Consider the following 20,775-nt stretch of genomic DNA (forward strand, 5'->3'; position numbering starts at 1 on the left):
TGACAAGCCTTACAAGAAAGCTATACTTGTTCAGATATTTTCTAATTGTACTGTCATGAACTTTGACATGTTACATACTAGCTGAGGCCTGTAGAGTCTGAGATCTAACGGTTGAGTTTTTTCTAGTTTTTTTGAGGCATTGCATGGTCTGACCTCAGAGTAAATTTGGTGGTAGATCCATTTCTGGAAAAACTGGGAGCAAATTAGCTAAAAAGCTCAAGGCTGCTTTGCTTATGATCAGTTAATCAAATGCATCTCATTAGCAGTAGCTGGGTGCTGCTTATCCTCTTACTTCCAATGCAAGCAGTAATGATGTAGTTAGTTTTTCACAGGACAGCATAGATCCTATGCATCCTATAACTTGGTAAGTGGACTGATTATACTACTTTTCTGATTCTGGAGTACTCAAAGGGGCGACTTCAATCGTGAAACTGATTAAGCTGATCGGCTTTTCTGTCGCGAGTCCGTCTCTCTTGTTTGTTTATCACCCACTTCGCGCCAGAAAGAGGAAACCAGCAGCTGAACAACAGCAGCGCGTTTAAGCTTGATAATCTGTTGTTAGAATTTATTTAATATTACTTTGTACACCAGGATCTTTTTCTACATAGCTGACGCTGGTAACTGTGCAGGGGCAGATCTAGCAAAGTTTAGCCAGGGGGGCCGATAGGGCATTAACAGGGGAAAGGGGGCACAAAGACATACTTTTCTTTCTTATTCTCATTTAAAATGTCTAGCTTTTAATAATGAATTATCTGAATCTTATACCCAAAGTTTTAATCTGATGTAAAATGAATAGAAGTCCATTACTGTATATAGTAACTATTAAGTCTAATATACCCTAGTAAGCTATACTACTTTTTCCTTTGGGAAGGTACCATCTGTGCAGTCTGCAGTTCTGTTGAAGAAAGATGTTGAATCTATTTAATTATTTGAAAAATAATTTAATTCTGTGCATTTTTTTCACACTGCATCAAATTAAAGTTGATTACGTCGATTAAGCATCATAAGGTGGAGGGTGGTTCCCTATTTTTTTTTTTTTGCTGGGAGTTTGGAACCCTATTAGTTAGGTTGCTTACTCTTTAAAATACCAGAATAGGGAGGATAGACAGTATTGCTGAACTATGAAATATTTTGGGTGCAGTGTATTTTTTGCATACAGGTATAACAGAATAGCTTTAGTGTTTTATTTTTTAAAACTTGAGTTTGAACTTATACAAAATGCAGCAAGATATTAAAAAAACTGTTTTATTTATTAAAAACCACTTTATCGGATTCATATCGGTATCGGCCGATATCCAAATTTATGGTATCGGTATTGTCATGATCTGGTTATAGGGACTCAAACGCAGAGCGGTTAGATGTCTCCAAAATGCAGTTTATTTACAGTTCCAGTGCACAATATATATACAGTGAAGGGAAACCAAAACTCCAGGGAATCACAGGGTAGCTCTCTCACACTCGCTCACGTCTTCTTGCCCACACTCACACACGTTCACATGGCAGGGAGGTCGCAGGTCCGGGGGGGAAGGTCTGAAGCAGAAGAGAAGGGAAGTCACAAACTAATCACGAAGCACAAGTCCACAGGAGCTGTGAGAACACTAACGTCAGTAGTACAATCATCCAGCGACGAGAGGATCTGTGTTCCATCCTCAAATAGTGCTCCCGGTGATGACATTGTTGTTGTCAGGTGTGTGGGCCAAGGGCGGGAGCCCACAGTGAGCTCCACCCAGGCAGAGAGGGAGAGAACCGAAACAGCAAATGTAGCCTTGTGGGGCCGGCCGGGCAGGCACGGAGACCATGACAGGTATCGGACATAAAAAAGTGGTATCGTGCCATCTCTAATACAAATACAGGCCATTTACCATTTATACAACATGGCTGATTCATCCATATTCACCCATTATACTTAACCCTTGTGTGGTGTTCGTATTTTTGTTACTCAGCCAGTGTTCATGGGTCTGGTGGACCCGCTAGAGTTTTGGCTTTCCAAATTAACACTATCAAACAATTTTATGTTAAATTACTCAACAGATGTTTACTTCATCCCAATTACAAGACATATGAACAGCAAACATGGTTAATTTTTTCCCTTTACCTTTGTTAGATCACATTTATGAATTAATGTGCTTCTCGTTTTTCTTTTATATAAAATGTTATAAATAAATCAGTTATAATCAAGTGGAGTGAGTGGAAAGACACAACACATTTACACGTGAAAAAATAATTAATTGTTTAATTTTTCTTTTGAAAAAAACTGAACACGGGTCTCACAGACCCGAACACCATACAAGGGTTAAATGGTTTCTATCTACCAGTCATACTCCGATGGATGCATCAGAAAAAAAAACTTGGGGTTAGTATCTTGCCCAAGGATATTTGGTATGCAGACTGGAGCAGCCGGGGATCAAACCACCAAGTTTCTGATCAGTAGATGGCTCTAACTATCCAGCCTAGCCATCCCTATCCCAACTCTCTATCCCCGACTTCTATTTCACCCCGACTTCTTCAAACAACTACATCAGAGTCATCTCCAATTCTACTAGTCTTCTTAAGGGCACAGCAAAGCTTTGAAGTTTTAGTGAGTAGTGAGACAGAGAGCGATTGTACCAGTGGTCACAGAGTGAATGGTAAAAGTAAGTGGTGTTAATTTGAACAAGGCCGTGAAAATGAGGGACATATTTTTCTGATTGTTTCATGTGTTAAATTATAAAGCACAATGAAACACACCCTCCTCTGCAAAACCCTGAGGCAAGGTGCCGCATTGCAGAATTTTGTTTAATTGCTGTCTAACTGCAAGCTTGATCCACGTTTCGCTGCTCTGTGTGTGAGGCCAGTGGTTGACTGGGTATTTCACTCAAAACCAGAAATTGCATCTTCAGGGGGACCCAAAAGAGCAAATCCTGTTCACCAGGCTTGTTAACATTCATCGTCTCAGAACCGTAAATGCCTCTAAGAGTTTTCACAGTAATCACTGTATAAGATATTACAATCAAATTCATAGTGGTGGTTAGTTGGTGCTGTATCTTCTATTGTGTCTTGCCTTTTGTTATCTTACCATTTAAAAGGTTTTAAACATAATAAAGAAAAACTCTTGCAATAGCATCAACATTTGTCAGCATTGATGGACTAGCTAAAGAAAGTATGCCACAGCAAGGTCACTTATAGGGGACAAGAAGTAGAGCAGGAAGTAGAGCAAGAAAGTAGCACTCACATAGCAAAGCAGCCTTTTGCAGTATTCTCTCAGGAGCGAGCTTCAGCAAGTGACATTTGATCACAATAGGGATAGCCAAACATTGCTGTTCAGAACAAAGGAAAAATATGAGAGCAAACTGAGCACTCTGCCCTGTAATTTAATGTAACCATGGAGCAAAGTGAGTGTGGTTGATAAAAAAAAAATACTCTATGTTTTGCTTACATGACTAACAGATGTAATGACCACATAGTCACCTAGTGGAAAAATTAGCATCATAGTGATCTTAACATGTGTGGGTGACAGTGAGCCCAGTAGTGGTGGTGACGGTGATGTACATGTGTTTTCTATCTACAAATCCTTTTCAAACAAACAGATAGATAGATAGATAGATAGATAGATAGATAGATAGATAGATAGATAGATAGATAGATAGATAGATAGATAGATAGATAGATAGATAGATAGATAGATAGATAGATAGATAGATAGATAGATAGATAGATAGATAGATAGATATCATACGTATGTACAGTTTACTATATACTGCAGACAGAAACAAATGAGACAGGAATATGATGTGATGTTTATGTATTTGAAAACAGAATTTTTGGCATCAGTGTCTCAGTGGGGTATTCTCTGCTGGCATTACGCCTTTTGTTATGTGATAGTGAAAATGAAAAGAGCAGGATTAAGGAGAGGAGGGGAGCGTGTTGATTGTTTATTTGCAAAGCAGCTCCTCCAGTCAGATCAAAGCAGGATTGTGAATGATCAACTCCCAGCATGCAAAAAAGATAAGAGAAAGAAAATCTGACATATGAAAAGCAATGTGTGCGCAGGGTTTATGAGAAAGCAATTAGACAGAGTGGCAAAAAAAAAGTTTTGTGGGTGAACAATAAGAGGCAGAAGAGATGAATGAGTGATCACAAAGACCAGGGGCTGATGAGCAGCAGACATGCTATGCGACCTGCAATGAAATGTTTAGATCTTGCTCAGAGACGCTGCCTCCAAGCCAAAAGTGTGTCACAGGAAAGCTGAGCTAATTCAGCAGGATAATGTTGCTTCAGTGAGTTTCTGCTGCATTCAGGCCTCCTGGTTAGCACTTACTGTTACTGTTTGTGCAGTTCAAGCTGCGAGAAACCAGAACACCGTGAACTACAATGAGGAGTTTAGCTTGTACACGGGCGAGCCAGCCCTGCAGCAAAACTCTGCTGGGAGGATCTGCACTCGTCACTAAACACTGCTCAGTCACTTGAAATTGTTTTTTTTTTCCTCCTCATGTGACCCTAAGAGCTCCAGAGGCTGGCAGTGCACCATAATTCAAAATGCAAAAATCAAAGCCTTGTGCACTCTCCAAGATCAATGTTATATTGGCAGAATTAATGACCTCAATATATGCAGTAGTGTATATGCAGTAGTGTAAAGCCAATGTATTAGCCATCACATTATTGTTTCTTATTCATGCAGCTTTTGTTTTTCAACTTGGATGAACACTGCGGTACTGACCTCATTTATAATACGTTTGAGCAATGATCAGTCGTTTCCCAAAATCAACACAATATATCAGCATACAACTAACTATATTATATACTAGAGGCTGGAATGATGTGTAATCTAAATGCAAATCTGAATGAGATATTAGACATATTATGAGCACTCTGAGCTCTTGACATACATATTTCTTCGTGAAATCATATACATAGTAATAGAACGTCATATATACATGTTTACTCATGGTTTTATGCATCTGGCTTCAGCTGTTAGCTGTTTTCCAGGCAAAGTTAACATAACATGGTCATCTTTATGTGCATGTTGGTAGAAAAAGATTTAAAAAAAAAAGATCTGGTGGCCAAAAACACTTCCCTCATGCAAGCCCACTGAGTGTGAAGGGTTTTTTGGCCCTAGAAGATATGCTTCTCTGTCTTGTTTATGCTGTTTGTAATATTACTTTGGTGAAAAGGTTAATTACAGTTTCATGAATGCTACAGACACGTTGATTATGGCTTGAAGGCTGTCAGTTATGCTCCAGGAAAAATTTGGAGGGAGTTGGAAGTATTTGACATTTCTATGTGTGTGTGTGTGTGGGGGGGGGGGGGGGGGGGGGTGAACTCATTCACTCATGCAAATTTTGTCACAGGGAACTTACTGTGGCACATTAACACACATGAAATGCACAAATGACCCGTGGCTAATGAAAGATGAACCCAAGGGAGCAGACTTAATTTATGCTTGAAGTAGTTCAGGGTTAGGCCTGAGGTGTTGGCCTTAAAGTTACTGATCAGCCCTACCTCTGTGGCTCATCACGGCCACATGATGTGGGGGCAAATAAAATAAACAATGTGCAACTCTGGAGCCGTGTCGTTCTCTTTCATGGAACTTAAATGTAAGAACAAGAAAAAAAGAAAAAACCTTTGCAGGTGAGCAACATAATCTTCACATTTTTTACATCTCACAAAGCCAGTGTGAGGGTTTATTGTTGAAATACTAAGAAGTTAAACTTTCAGCAGTAAATACTTGATTAGAAATTCAAGTAATATGAGTTGAAGTCAAGTTTACCTTGAACTGCTATTTTTCAGTCATTTGGACCTTAAACGGTGGCTGTGCTTACGTAATAGAGAAACTGCTAAATTTAACAGCTTAATACATTACTTGGCCTCCACCAACAGCAAACAACAAATCATTTAACGAATACTAAAGACACAATATGTACTTTTCATTGTCTCAGTAGCAGATGATTAATTCCACCGTGAACTGTTGAAACTCTAACATTGTAAAATGTGCATATACCACTGTCTTGGTTCTGTTATTTTTCCAATACCTGCTGGGTTATATTCATATTCAAAACAAGAACTATCAGAAATTCCTTATAATCCAGTTATTGCAGCAATAAAAATGAAACAAAAATTAAACGTATAAAACAACAACAAAAATCAAAGATACTGTGCTCTGATCCAGTGTTTCAGACTCTTGAGTCTCTAAATTAGGGAACGGTTTACCAGCTTCCAGACTACTGTACTCTGGGTGAATACAGTGTTTATTAGTCCCTTGGTAATAGTTGTAGTAATAGATAGTGCATAGATCACTCCAGACATTACCAAGAAGTTCATCAGCAGTTCTTTGGAGATCTCGACAAAGTCACGTAGAATGACTTTCACAGGCTGGTAATCAACGTGTAACAAACGCTGGTAATGGATTACTATAACCAGGGCTGCTGCATCATCTCAGATCTGGCTCATCAGATCTAAGATGAATGAATGAGAGAGAGTGGTCGCAAACTAATCCACTAACTCACAAGATGGTTTTATGACAAGCCGTCTCTCCAATTCATCATCTTCATCGGAAAGGTGGTTTACGCTAGTTGAGACCCAGACGATTCTGCAAATTTTCATAATTATGTCTTTAAGCAGCTTTTGGTGTGTAGTAGTTATGTTACAACATGTAGGACAAAAAATTAAGTTCACAGTGTGGTTCATAATATCAAGAGTATGTTAGGAGAAGGTCAGGAGAGAGATATACCACTGAGTATCTGCAGCCGTCTCTAGAACATGATGGAGGCTGTGTCATGTTTGATGCTGGGTTTCAGCCAGTGGTGTTGGGGATCGTGTCAAAATTGATGGAATTATAAACACAGAAAAGTGCCTTCAGATTTTGATTGTGATCCACCATAAAATACTAGAAGGCAACTAATTGGAAACACCTTCGTGGCGATGATCCTAAACACACTGCCAATGCAGTAAAAGTATTGCAAGATAGAAAAACACAGAATGGAAAATTATAAGTCATGCACTGGACTCCCTTGAGCTCGGACCTCAGCATCATTAAAGCAGTGTGGCATCGTGTTAGGTCCAAAGAAGAGCTCTTTAATATCTTTTAAGAAACCAGGAGAATTATTCCTGAATGCTATTTAAAGAAATTACAAGAACGCTTGTCTAACAGTCTTCTGTAGTGATGAACTATAGCATCGCTGTAATTCTCCTTCTCCTGTCTTTTGTGCAATATTCATTCATTTTCTCTAGCATTTAGGCTGTATTGCATCAAAGTCATAGTCACTTACAGAACTGTGATTGTGCCAGCAGTCACATCCAGTGTCTGATTTTGAAGACCTTGCAGCTGTTTTAGCAAGAACAGTAACTTAATGGCTGGATGTAATGAGGTCTGCTCTACAGTGTAGCAGACCCAGCTGAAACACTTCAGTCCTCCTCAGAAAAGTATCAGTTATATATTCCACTTTGTCACTTGAAACAGTCGTCTGTTTTGCACAACACCGGGCTGATATAGATGTAGTCGGTGAGTTTTTATTTATTTCTTTATTTTTTACAGTTTTCCTTCAGATAATTTGGCAGATTTATTGCAGCAATTACGGTTCTCAGCTCTCAGGGTGCATTTCCTAAATCAGGCGGTCTGCAATACAGCAACAAAGCATGAGTGAATCACTTCCTGTGTGAATGTCCCTGAAAAAGCCAGGCCACCAGATCAGGGAACACTCCGTCACTCCATTTTCACAAATTGTCACTGAACTCACACCAAATATTCCCCCTCGGGAATCAGAAAAGAGCTTACATCCACTGCTTCTTCCTGTATTTTGTTATCTTTTCCTCGCTGGGCCACCACATATCCTTATTCCTCTTCCGTGACACTGCTGTTTCCTCTGTAAAATGTTTATCTGAGGAAGTTCCTCCATGTTCACAGTTGTTTCTTTATTGCACTCAAGCTCTCTAAATACATTTGACAATACTTGGACTCGTGGCTCACAGCCGTGACAATTAGATGGACTGTGAAAATGTCAGAAACATTTTTGACTCTGCTTTGGTAGCAGATGCATACACATTATTACAATTATGCCTAGTTATTTGCCTAAATGTACGCAAATACTAACAAAGAGTGAGAAATTCTTTATTCTCTCCTGATGTGCTCACGTAACAAACTGTTTTGAAAGATGTCTCACATTTTTTGACAACTTCAACCTATCTTTCAGAAGAAAAAAAGAAAAGTAAAGCTAGAGTGACACAGCAGTCTATATTTAGTGCCTTTTTAAAAAATATTTGGCTTTTAAATTTCTGTATGACTGTCGCAGCACAGAGTAAAGCTGAATTGTTTAAAGCGTTTTCTGTTGCAGGAATTCAAAAAAAGAAAAAGAGCTTCTTGTAATTGATGTACATAGTCAAATTACTGCTTTATAATTTTAGTGAGCAATTTGTTGAAGGCATATTGCATAAGCAGAAAAATATTTCTCCTGTTCTAGTTCCTGCAGATTTATTGCCTCCAGAAGCATTTTCCTAATCTAATCTTGGGTTTTTAATTAAAATATTTTATCTCTTAAGATGTGATGTTTTCTTATCTTCAAAGACTTATTGAATTTCTAAATGAATGGAACACAATAAGCAATATTGAAGAGAATGAAAAACATGAAGAAAGGGCAATAATAATGCTCACTTCTGCAAGTCAAAGTTAAGCTGTCTAGCGAAAGTCTGACAGAGTCTTAGAGGACTTGGCTCGTAACTTCATTTTCATCATACTATAAATTAAAATGACACAGTCTGTTATAATCCCTGAAGTTGATAAGGCATCTTTATTTTTACAGGATTTCTTCCTCTATGAGCCAGCTCTTCACTGACCTCAAAAACAAGCTCTTTGGCCGCCCCAGTGAGGTACAGTAGATCTACTTCTTTTTCCCTCCACCCCATCACCACTTTGATGTTCCGTCTTCATCTATTGCCTATTTTAGCATCTTATTGCCAGGAACAATATAAGTGCAGTACTAATGTGATGTTCGCTGTCTGGTTGCTGTTGTTGAATACATGAAAGCCGCTTAACCACCAGGAGAACTGGCTCATAAAGAGCTCCATAAAGACAGCACGCCTTGACCTTGCCTAGACTCATAGATCCTGAAGGCTGTGGGAGGCAGAACTTGTTGTCCTTTGCCGAGAATAATAAATCTCAGAGGGTGTGTGGTTGCTGAGGCTAAAACCCGATCAGAATAGAAATGTCAGAGTATTTGATTTTAAATCATTTGAATGTAACACGAGTACAGTAAGTATGCTAGTGTTGGATGAACATGAACAGACATGTTTTGTCATTTAGATGCTTGTACAGTGTTGCCCGCGAGCAGCAAGCATTGATGGAATGTAGCTGTGGTGCACAGCATCATGGCTACCCTCGCTCTTGCAGGGCTTCCCTGAGGTACAGCACTGACTGGACTGATGATTTCACACTGGATTAATTTCAGTCTGAGCACAAATCTCTTCTGCAGTGCTATCTATAGGAGAAAACTCCACCAAACAACCATGGGGAGGTACCTGAACGTCTTTATTCTGCTAGCAAAGGAAGAATTCGTGTATGATTAGATACATAGAGAGATTAAGAATGATGCTGGATTTCATAGTCAGTTCAAATGTGAAAGAAAGCAGATAGATTATGTTTTTTATTCTTTTGAACATGCCAACAGAGAATAAGAAAATGTGCTTGAATGCCCTGTGAATGTGTATTTTGCTAACTTTGCAGCGTCATTAAATGTAGCTCCTTAGTTTTTGTACTCAAAGACACAAATCAATACCCTTCCTGCAGTTCCTGCACTAGTGATTTCTTTTTTCTTTTGCTTCACTGAGTTGCAACACAAACACACACAACAGTGGCCCATTCATTGGGGCATGCTGAAACATCAAAGGTGACAAGTTTAAAAGCCTAACTCTTTTGCAGTCTTACGAACAAAAAGATCTTTGATAAATGTTTGAACACATACTGCCCCCTGTATTGTACTGACTGCATTGAATCAATGTTGCCTAAGAAAAGTACACTGAAGGGAGGAATCATACAACTCCAATACCAGAAGAGTTGAGAAGCTGTGTAAAATGTAAACAAGACTGCAATAATTTGTATATCTCTATCCATCCATCAATCCATTCATTCTGTTTGTCTAATTCAGTGTCGTGGGGGGCTGAAGCCTATCTCAGCTGCCATAGGGCGAGAGTCTCAAATCTCACACGTTCATATTTTATTCACAATAGAAAATCAAATGTTTAAACTGAGAAAATGTTTAATTTGAAGATAAATGTTTGCTCATTTTGAATTTGATGAGAGCAACACATGCAAAGAGCAAAGTTGGGACAGGGCTATGTTTACCACGGTGTAGCATCTTCTCTGTATTTAACAAAAGTCTGCAAACATCTGGGAACTAAGGAGTTTAGTTGCTGGACATTTCGGAGAGAAATGTTGTCCTATTCAAGTCCGATATAGGATTCTAGCAGATTAACAGTCCGGGGCCTTCTTTGCTGTATTTTTCATTTCGTGATGGTCCAAATGTTTTTAGTTGACGAAAGGTGCTGCTTGCAGGCTATGCTGCTGTAATAGATGCAGTATGCACTTAGCATTGTCTTGATGAAATGTGCAAGATCTTACCTGAAAAAACATCCTCTGGTTAGGAGCATATTGCTCTAAAACCTTTCAACACTAATGCTGTCAATTCCAAAGGCAGTAATTCTGCTCTGTACCATCAAAAATGCAGGTTTTTGGAGATCGCTGTTTGGTCGTGTTGGCGAACATAAGACAAAACTCAGACCACTAAAATGTCAGCATTTTTCCAACACACGCTTTCTAATGATGCCCTCGCACATTTCAAACTAGAATGACTCACCTCACATTCTTAAATGGATTTAAAGCACATGAACAATGTGCGTTAGCAGAGAGAAAAACAAGATATGCCTGTTATATTTGACTTTACAAAAATCAGCCTCTTCTTAGTTAACAGATGTGCTTTGTCTCAATAATTTACATAATTCCCCTGTTTTCATTAACATAGTAAGACATGTAAAGTGCCTCTCTACTCACCATTTAGTATCCTCTTAGGATTTGATCCAGTATTGCTGTTTATTAATCACACAAACATTATACGCTGCACTTTTGTTTGCTGTTAATATTGTGTTAATCAACGGCTGTAAGAAGCACCATCATATATAATACTGCATTTCATATTAGTGCTAATTAGATACATAAAATCACTACATGCAAAATTTTATTTTGTCCATTATGTGAATTTAATTGGTGACAGTGAACAATCGAACACTCACACATTTGGAATTCAAATGGTTATTGTCATAAATGCATATGTTAATCGTGTGGATGCTGTCTGCAAAGATAAAGTGAATGCATTTATTCAGGATTGTTTATGTAAAACTAAAAGGGCAGAGCTGTTTGCGATTATCCAGGAGAAGCAACTGTATGTAACTCCATCAAATATTTGCCCTGTTAAACTGAACTGAGCGCACAGTAAACATGCTCAGATTTTCCTTGTGTTCTTTTTTCAGGGAAACACACTGTAGAGCATCAATGTTGAAATAGGGATTATGGCGTGTTTAGTTGGTTTCTTCACATCTTGAAACTGGGCCTCACTGCATAAAAGACAGCCTGCTTTCAGCCTGCAATCGATTACTTTGATCAGACTTGGTTTCAATTTTCTGTTTTTATTTCTGTTTCTGTTTTTATTAAGCGCTGTACTGATCTGTCAGAAGCAACTGACACGCTGACAACCTTTACAACTTTCTTATTCAAGACAAAACAGACACTGTATTCTAATGTGTGGCCAGGAATATCTTCCGCCCACTCTAAGATCTTCTAATATATTTCTTTTGTTGTTCTAAACTTAAACTAATTACACAGCATTGTAGATAATGGTGGAGAAAATTATGTGCCTCTCAGCTGTATACAGGAGCCCTAAGCCAAGGTTGCAGTCCTGCAGGGGATTTTGTGTCTCATGAGAACACTTTGTTCCATTAATTTGCATAGAGGCAATGGATTGGCTTTAATGGAGTTGCAGTACATCGCCTCACACAAGGTGATTTCATACAACTTGTTTTTAGAATGCTGAGTCTACTTCGGCCAAACGAACAGAAGTATTGCTGACACGATAAAAGGCACAGCTTCGCTTGTTTTAATAATCACTGGGAACTATCCCTGTACAGTGAGTCATTAGATGTTTGCATCATTTTTTTATTATAAAATTTACATTAATATAATAGATTTAGTCTTCGCGCGTGTGTGTATGTGTGTGTTGAGCGAGAGTGCTGTGTGCACTGTGTCCAGTTTGTGTAGGCATGTGTTGTGTTGCATTAACATGGTTTAATCCTCACCATGGCTTATTGGATACAAATCCTTCCCAAAGCTTTTAAAGCTTCTGCCTTTTCATTTCTGTCTCTCTGCCTCTCTCCCTCCCTCTCAGTGTCTTCTTTCTTATTTTTAACCTTTTTTCCCAAAATCAACCTATGTGGGGGTTTGAATAGATTTTTTTTTTTGACACAATGTTAATAAACCACTCCTGATGATTAGCTGACCTGCCATTGCCTGCATGCAGTATTGTCAAACCTAAGCGGTCATGATACAATTAATGAAAGTACATACACGTTGTAAACTTCAGTCTGTCTCTTTCCCTTTTGCTAATGTCTCTGTAAAAAAACGTCTGGGCAGCACAGAGAGTCTCTCTTACTCTGGACTACTTGTTTGACAACTTCTGCACGAATCACTAGCTTGTGCCTATCCCTGATTACCCTTTCGCTAGATATAGTTGTGTCTGTTTTAGAGCAGGGCGATATGACCAAAAATATTTATCACGATATACATTTGAAAATTTGCGATAACGATATAACTGACGATATAATTGACACTAGACAAAATACTTTACAACTCCACAACTTTATTAGTGCAAAATACCCCATCTATGTATTTTCACTTAAACAAGCAGCTGCTTTTTTATGTGCATTAAAGTTATATAAAAATGTAACAGTGCAAATTCCTTGCTGACAGTTTAACCAAAAGGCATTTCCAGTGGAAATTGGCAGACATACCCTGAGCATAACCATGTATAATATCCACAAAACTTAAAAAGAGGTTGGAAAAGAAATAGTAAAAACTTATATGTGATTACTCATGAAAGTCGCCACTTTCTCATTAATTTCATACATTGTTTTAGTAAGTATCCAAAACATACAAGTTTCATTATATAATTTTTCAAGGGATCTTATATCTGTTTTCACTCTTATATGCTTTTCATACAAGTTTCACACAAGACAGGTACAAACTTTATAAGATTTATATATATCTTTTCCATATGGGACACAATACAGTAATATTATGTTGAAGCACAGTACGTATCACTCCACGAGGCGCCTGCCTAATATAGCCGTAATGCTCCGACAATCCATCATGTGGTGCGGCTTCGTAGCTTAGCAAAGTCACACTAAAACATTTGACAGATTTTCGAGCCCCATGTACATAAAATCGTTTCGAGGTCAGTAAACACAACCAGAATTCATACATAAGGCACACGGGATTATAAAGGGCACTGTCGATTTTCAGAAAAATCAAAGGATTGATTTTAAGTGTGCTGTATAATAACGGTAATAACGACGGCCTGCTAGCATGCGCTACCAAAAATAGTGCTTTGTTGTGTATCTGACGGACGAAAGCCTAACCAGTTCCACACCACTGAAGTTCCAGCATTTTTACAAACCAATTCTGGTTCATCTGTTTCATTTAACGATCCACTTTCGCTCTTCTCATTCTGCGTCGCCGCCATGTGCGTATGTAAACAAAGGCACTGCGCATACGTGTTTTACCCATATTCTATCGCGATATGTCATTTTCCTATCGTTGCCCAAAATTACACCGGTATTACCGTGAATGGTATGATATAGCCCAGCCCTAGTCTGTTTCACTGTTTGCCATCATGAACCACCACCAGCTTTTATATCTCACAGACAGCTCTGCCTAAAAATGGAAATCACCAAAAATAGAAATACGTTTAATAGCAATGGTTTTATTCTGCTATTCTTTTTACTCATTATTCTCATTTGGTTATTTTGTGAGATGAGAAATTAATATCTGGGTAAATGTGCCTATTATTAACCCATGAGTTCTATTTTAATAACCTCACTTCCAATTAATGGTTCCCTTAAAAACCTCTATGATATGAATGATGTAACCTAATTACTGTGACAGTGATGGATGCTTCAGTTTCTCATGTGTGATCTCATTTCAGTTAACATTTGAAGAAAAAAAGTATGTTTAAATAGACATGCCGAGCCTCTATTAATATTATTTTAATGTATTAAAGAAACATTTACTATTGTTAGCATGTAACTGAGAAAAGGTCTCTGAAATGTCCAAATGATTACTATGAGAACCTAATGTAGGGCAACTGTGCATCTACAGATTATTAAAGAATACTTAATGCAAATAATAGGTTTATAATACAAGTAATTAATAGGTTTTAATCCCTGTGGCGTGAAATGAAACATTCATTTCAGGTGCATCACCTGATCCTGTAAATTACATCAGATCCTTTGTATTCTTACATCCTCATTCTATATGGAATTAATATCAAAGTCCCAGATAAAGTTCTCATCTCAAGGTAATTTTTTCACCCAAGTAATTTATTTATAAGCTCTGTCTTATCTGCCACACTTGGAGACTTTTGTAGATTATCCCACCGTATGGCTGCTCTGCCTGTTATTTTTATCACCACCGAGGAGTGCAGTCATGGAAGACAGGTTATATTTTACATTGAAGTTTAAGCTTGGACTGTGTGTCACATCAAGGGCCTTCTTTTGCCTGAAAGATGACCGCAGCAATGTATCAATAAAGTAACAGAGCTGAGGTCATCTGTCCTTCTGTGATTCCCTGTGTGGGTTTTTTCTTCTTCACATACATGTGTTGCCGCTTTTGTCTTGATACCTGACTTAGTCTTTATCTTACCCCCACCCATGCATAATTCAACAGGGATCTGTATTTCTGCCGCATGTAATGACAGCAAGTTGTCAAGGAAAGCACTATGACTTAACATCTGAGAGCCAGTGACAGCAGGAGCCATAGCCTGTCATTTTCACTGACTCCTTCATCCATGTGAATGTCTCTCCATGATGTCTCACTCCTGAAAAATGTTATCCCTTCCCATTCTGCACTTTTATGGGGTGCTTTTTGCACTCAGTTTCTCTCCTTTTTCCTCTTTTTATTGTTCTCTCCATTTTGCAAAGCCATCTGGTCCCCTGTCCTGAGCTGATGTCTGTCTATAATATCCTTGCTCTCTGAATCCATTTGACAAGATTAATAGACTGAACCTCAGTGAGCTGCTCATTTGGTAGGGATCGCTGGATGAGGAGATGAGCAGACAAGGAGGGTTTTTTCCCCTTTTTTCCAAATTTGATATCAAATAGTGTTCTGAGAGAAAAAAACAACAACAAATCACTCTGATGTGAATTGAGGATGACAACATGATGCGTAAAATTTGACCCTGTTTATCACCTTTGTGTCAGGCTAGGTCACAGACGCATTGAAACCACCCAGCTGGCAGCATCAGCTTCACTGCCCTGAACTATATTCTGATTAAAATGCTGCCAGGTGGAAACCCACTTGATAAGCTGACTGGTTTGACATCAGCTATATTTTATTATCTGGATAGAGCAGGATATGGGTCAATATTCTTGATTATTTTATTTCACCTTACATTGCTTTGCATTACAGTATTATTAGGATCAAATATTGTCTAAATCTACTAATATGATATCACTACACGATGACATGGCATTTCTGTACTGTGTATTAAGCCACTGACATAAATGACATTGATCATCTAGGAAAAATTGGGTTGTGGCATGGTGTGCAGACCGTACCCGGTGAGTGAAAGTGAAGTTAAGACATGAAAATGAAACCAGCTGGGAGAGGAAAAAACAGTCTCCTGAATGCTACTCTCCACCCCTCCAGCAAAGAGTCTTCTTTAGGCGTCCCAACAACAGATCATTGACCTTCATCTCACCTTCTCTCTAGCATCCTCCTCTGTCACACCAACCCTCTGCATGTCCTCTTTTAATACATCCAGGAAGCAGTTGTTGTTAACCCAGGTCCTCATGGATCTAGTATGGAAACCAGATTTCTTATGACCCGCATGATTAATTTGGTGATGGATGCCCTTCCTGACATAACTCTTTATAAGAGTCGCACATTTTGTTGCAACCAGATGCCCAACTCTGGCTGTATGTAAAAGCAAGGTTGCTTGTTGTTGTTGTTGTTTAATCGCCGTCTCGATGCACCAAAGATGCTTTGAAGATTCCAACTGACTGCGAGTGGTCGCAGACCTGGTCCTCATCTTCAAAGCAACAAGATGTGAAGTAATTCCGGTTGTGCCCCAGTCTCCAACCTCTGTTTTCCCTAGTCTGACTGTGGCATTTTACTTCTAAATCCAATCTAAAAGGCCCTTTGTGTACTATAGCGCCTGTGTACTGCCAAATAAAATGCCTCCAGTTTCTGGTGCTGTGCTTTGTGGGAGCAAGGCATTAGCATTCGACTCAAGTCCCCTTCTGACTTGAGTTGAATACAAAGATAACACACAGACTCTTTCACAATGTAGTGATCAGTAATCCTGCTATCAGTGACAATAACACTGCATGCGTGCATCACTCAATGAAAAGTGGAAGCTTTAGTTGTACAGCACGGTACAGGCCTGGTTTTTTATGTTTAATTTAATTTTTAGCTCAAATCACAGAAACTTTTATAGAGGTTTATACACACTACTGAATAAGCACCACTTATGAAGTGTTTGACTCGATGCTTGCTTGGCTGGCATTAATTAGGCTTTTATCTTTTTTAAAATATGCGGTGATAATAGACAAACACTGCTTTTGAGAGTCAACTATGACTGCTTCTAATATATTTGAGTGTCATACACAACTGATTTAAAATATTCCTGTGGTTTCCAAAGGCTGTTTTAGTCCATCGTTATTCAGTCGTCCAGTCATGGGCTTAGGATGAACACCATTTTCTCTTTGCTCTTTGGTTCTTTTATTCTCACCAGTGTGGTAAAATGCATAAATTCTAACCAAAAGATTTATTGCATCACATTCACAGCAGATCCTTTCCTCGGGAAACCTCAATGAAAGTGTTTTTATCCATTTTCTGAGGTGCCAGCACCAACTGAATGTCACTTTTGAACCTCTGGAAGTCCTGAAGCACTCCATTCAGTGGGTGCCATCAACGGTTCATTCCTGTTTTACTTTTGGTTCCTCCCTCTTCACCTTCCTTGTCTGCTTTCACAACAGGGCTCTTTTTCCATTGTTATTCTAAATTTTCTATTATCCCTGACTTTAACCTGGTGACAGGTACTAGTTGGTAACCTGTCACCAGGTTAAAGAAAAGCACAGTGAGAGCTTATAGACAAACAGTCTGTATGCTGATAGTGTGTTTGCTCTACAGCCACTTATTTAATCAAATATACTTTATAATAATAAGCAAAAGCAAAAACCAGCAATGTGATGATTTAATGACAGTGTCAACGGTAACAATGTTTTTGTGTGTTTACAAGTCCAATTATAGTTTCAACCTTTCAGACACCTTGTGTTCTTTCTTTTTCTCTGCACGTCTCTCAGCCTCTTTTCATCTCCTCCACACTCGTGCTTCATTTTTTCAACAATCCAGTTTATGTTGCTAATTAACAAGACTGGCCTCAATTAAAGCAGTAATTGGACCGTATGGAAAATTCAAAGTGCGAAACCTCACACTGATTCTTTGTTATCCTCCCCTGAAGATCTCTTATAGAGTGTAGCTTGTTTTAGCTGTGATTTAAACAGGAGCTAGAGTGACATTTGTTTGCTGGGCTCTTTAATTGGACAGAGGATGCATTTTTATAAGTAACACAGCTAATGTCAAAACAAGTTATTCTAATTTAATTAAGACAACCGGATGACTCCCAAACTGATATAACTTGCTGTTTTTAAAATATTTGGTCAGCACTAAAAGAGACGAGAGAAGATTCCAGATTTCTTGACTCATCAGGCCCCATCTAATCTTAAAGACCTCACAGTACCGTCTCATCCCAGTAGAGCGTTTCCCTCTGAGACTGCTGACTTACTTGTGGCTCTTAGGATATTTAAAAGTAGAATGGGAGGCAGAGCCTTCAGCTTTCAGGCCTGTCTTCTGTGGAACCAGCTCCCAGTTTGGATTAGGGAGCCGGATATCTCTACTTTTAAGATTAGGCTTAAAACTTTTCTTTTTGATAAAGCTTATAGTTTGGGCTGGATCCGGTGAACTGAACCTAGGATGCTGGGGGCTTCCCATGATGCACTGTTTCTTCTTCATTCACCTACATTCAGATGGCTGCCTCTCCCTGAGCCTGATCCATTTTTATAAGCCTTGTCCTGCCAGAGGTTTCTTACTATAAAAGGGAGTTTTTCTTTCCCACCCTCACCAAATGCTGCCTCGGGGGGTTGTTGGATGTGGTGATTTGGTGCTGTATAAATAAAATTGAATCCAATCGAATAAACTGAATGAAATTAGAATAATGATGATGATGATGCACTGCTGCTGGATAAAGTAGATACAGTATTTACTAGGTCACATCTGTGAACTTCTTTCCCCGGCAAAAGCCATCACTCCTTCCACTGTTACCTTTTTAAATCCTTTTTTGTGGATGTTGATTTAATTATCCAAATCAGTAGCCATAGTATTTGTCTCTATATTTATCTCTACATTTACATATATCTTCAGCAGCAGATGTGCATCATTTCCCATTCTTTCGTTCTGTGTTGTATGTCACTGGAAACTCACTGTGTGGTTTTTGTAGTGACAAAGCTTTACTGCTCTGCTGGAGAGCAGCTCACTACAAAAACGTTTAACAGTAGGCTTCTCACCTCCACAGCCTTTCAGAGAGGCTTTTCTTCTTATTAACTGTGAGAGATGGGCTATGCATGCAGTGGAGTTTGTTCTGTATAGTAATGGAGAGATGGAGACCGTGCAGTACATGTATCACTCTCATCCTGGAGAAGTGAACATAGGGACATCGTGGATATAGGCAACAATTAACAGTGGGAAGTGGTGAGCTTAAGATGTTTGCAGAAGGAGTGGTCATTAGAAAGCCATTGAGAATGTGAGATTAGGATGTTAGAAGTCAGATGGAGGAGGTGTTTTGGTATCCTAAACAGCAGGAGTGTGAATATGCAAATACATGTGGTCCCAAATGCCCCTGTGGAGCTTCCAGAAAAAAGCACTGGGCAGCTTCCTTGTATTAGTTTGGTTGAAGTGTCAGACTCTTTCTGCTCTTACTACTTTGACTCTTGTTGCTGTGGTGCTCTCCAGACATGAGGCTTGATATGTCCCTACCACAACTATTGAATTATAACTTATTATTGTTATAATATTATTTTTGTCATTTATCATCCCCTTGTAGATGATTGACAGCTTTCTTGTACTGTGTGATTTTTGACAGTTAGGGGCGAAACAGGAACTGTTTTCTCCACAAAGAAGCGTATTCATGCCAGCGGTCCTTGTACGTTGATCAAACTGAGTTAGTAGATGTCTTCACTGAAACCTATTTGAGTCAAATCTATTTCAAACAGTTAGTAAAGTTATTTTTTTTAATAAATCTGTGACAGTCACCATTGTAGTAGCTATAAATATCCATCCATCCACCCATTCACTTCCTTTTATCTTTATCAGGGTTACCTTTCCTTGCTACCATAGGCCGAGAGGCGGGGTACACCCTGGGCAAGTCACCAATCTGCTGCAGGGCTAACACAGAGAGACAAACAACTATTCACACTCACATTCATACCTGTGGGCAATTTAGAATCACCAGCTAGAAATATTAGCTAGAAATATTTTGCTAAAAAATATCTCTGGTAAAACTTTACAAAACAGCCTGCGAATAAGGGGCATTGCAGGAAAGAATGAAACAAGTACACTGTAAGTACCCTGTACTTTTCCTGCATATTCCACATGTACTTGTTTCATTGTTTCCTCAAAAAACCTGACTTGTTGGCAGCAAAATGTGCGTAAGTACAGGGTATTTGTGCCTTATTTGTGGATCTTTGTTTCAACATCTACAACTATCTGCCATGCGTTTAGCGAATTTATATTTGGACTAAGATTTCACATGGGTCTGCTAACCTTAAAAATGGAGCATATAGATCAGACTAAAGGCAGAAGATCAGGATCATAACCCTGCAGCACGATAAGCAGTCCATTTTTCGTCACGAGAAATATTGAAAGACTGCACTGATTAAAAGTAACGTGTTAGTAATATTTCACATTGGATTAGCTTTTCAATTCCTTCTCTCAACTCGTTGATGCCAAAATATTGTGAGAAGACGAGCTGCTTTTCAGGAAGTCCTGCAAGCTGTCATTGTCCGACTTTAATCTCAAATTTTGTATTACAAGCGTCATCCACCATACACCCAATACAATTTACACTATTCATCTGGATGTCTTTATTATATATCACCCAAGAAGACTTTTACCAACCACTCATGTCAAAATTCATGCCTTTGTTTATCCATTTTCTCATCTTGATCAAAGGCTTTTATGAGAAGTTACTTTACCCATTTTTGCCAACTTGCCTATTGCAAAACTTTCTTTTTTTGAAGTAACAGCAGATGACATCTGAGTTTTGTTTTGTTTTTTTGTTGTTGTTGTTTAAATGCACAAGTGGCCGCAATGGACTTTTTTCTTTCACTGAAGGGATCGAAACTATAAATGAACACATATGGAATTATGTAGTGAACAAAAAAGTGTGAAATAACTCAAAACATGTTTTATATTTTAGATTCTTCCAA

General features: G+C 38.7%; 1 protein-coding gene across 4 annotated transcripts in view; it reads left to right on the plus strand.

Annotated features, from left to right (window-relative positions):
- Nucleotides 1-20,775, plus strand: part of dlgap4b (discs, large (Drosophila) homolog-associated protein 4b) — a 139,527-nt gene that overhangs the window by 26,211 nt on the left and 92,541 nt on the right. For all 4 annotated transcript variants that reach the window (XM_080301373.1, XM_080301375.1, XM_080301374.1 and 1 more), the window contains exon 2: nt 8,772-8,838. The gene's annotated coding sequence lies outside the window, so the exon portion shown is untranslated. The remainder of the gene's footprint in view (nt 1-8,771; nt 8,839-20,775) is intronic.

This window comes from Astatotilapia calliptera, chromosome 5, assembly GCF_964374335.1.
Source record: "Astatotilapia calliptera chromosome 5, fAstCal68.1, whole genome shotgun sequence".
NCBI classification, from domain to species: domain Eukaryota; kingdom Metazoa; phylum Chordata; class Actinopteri; order Cichliformes; family Cichlidae; genus Astatotilapia; species Astatotilapia calliptera.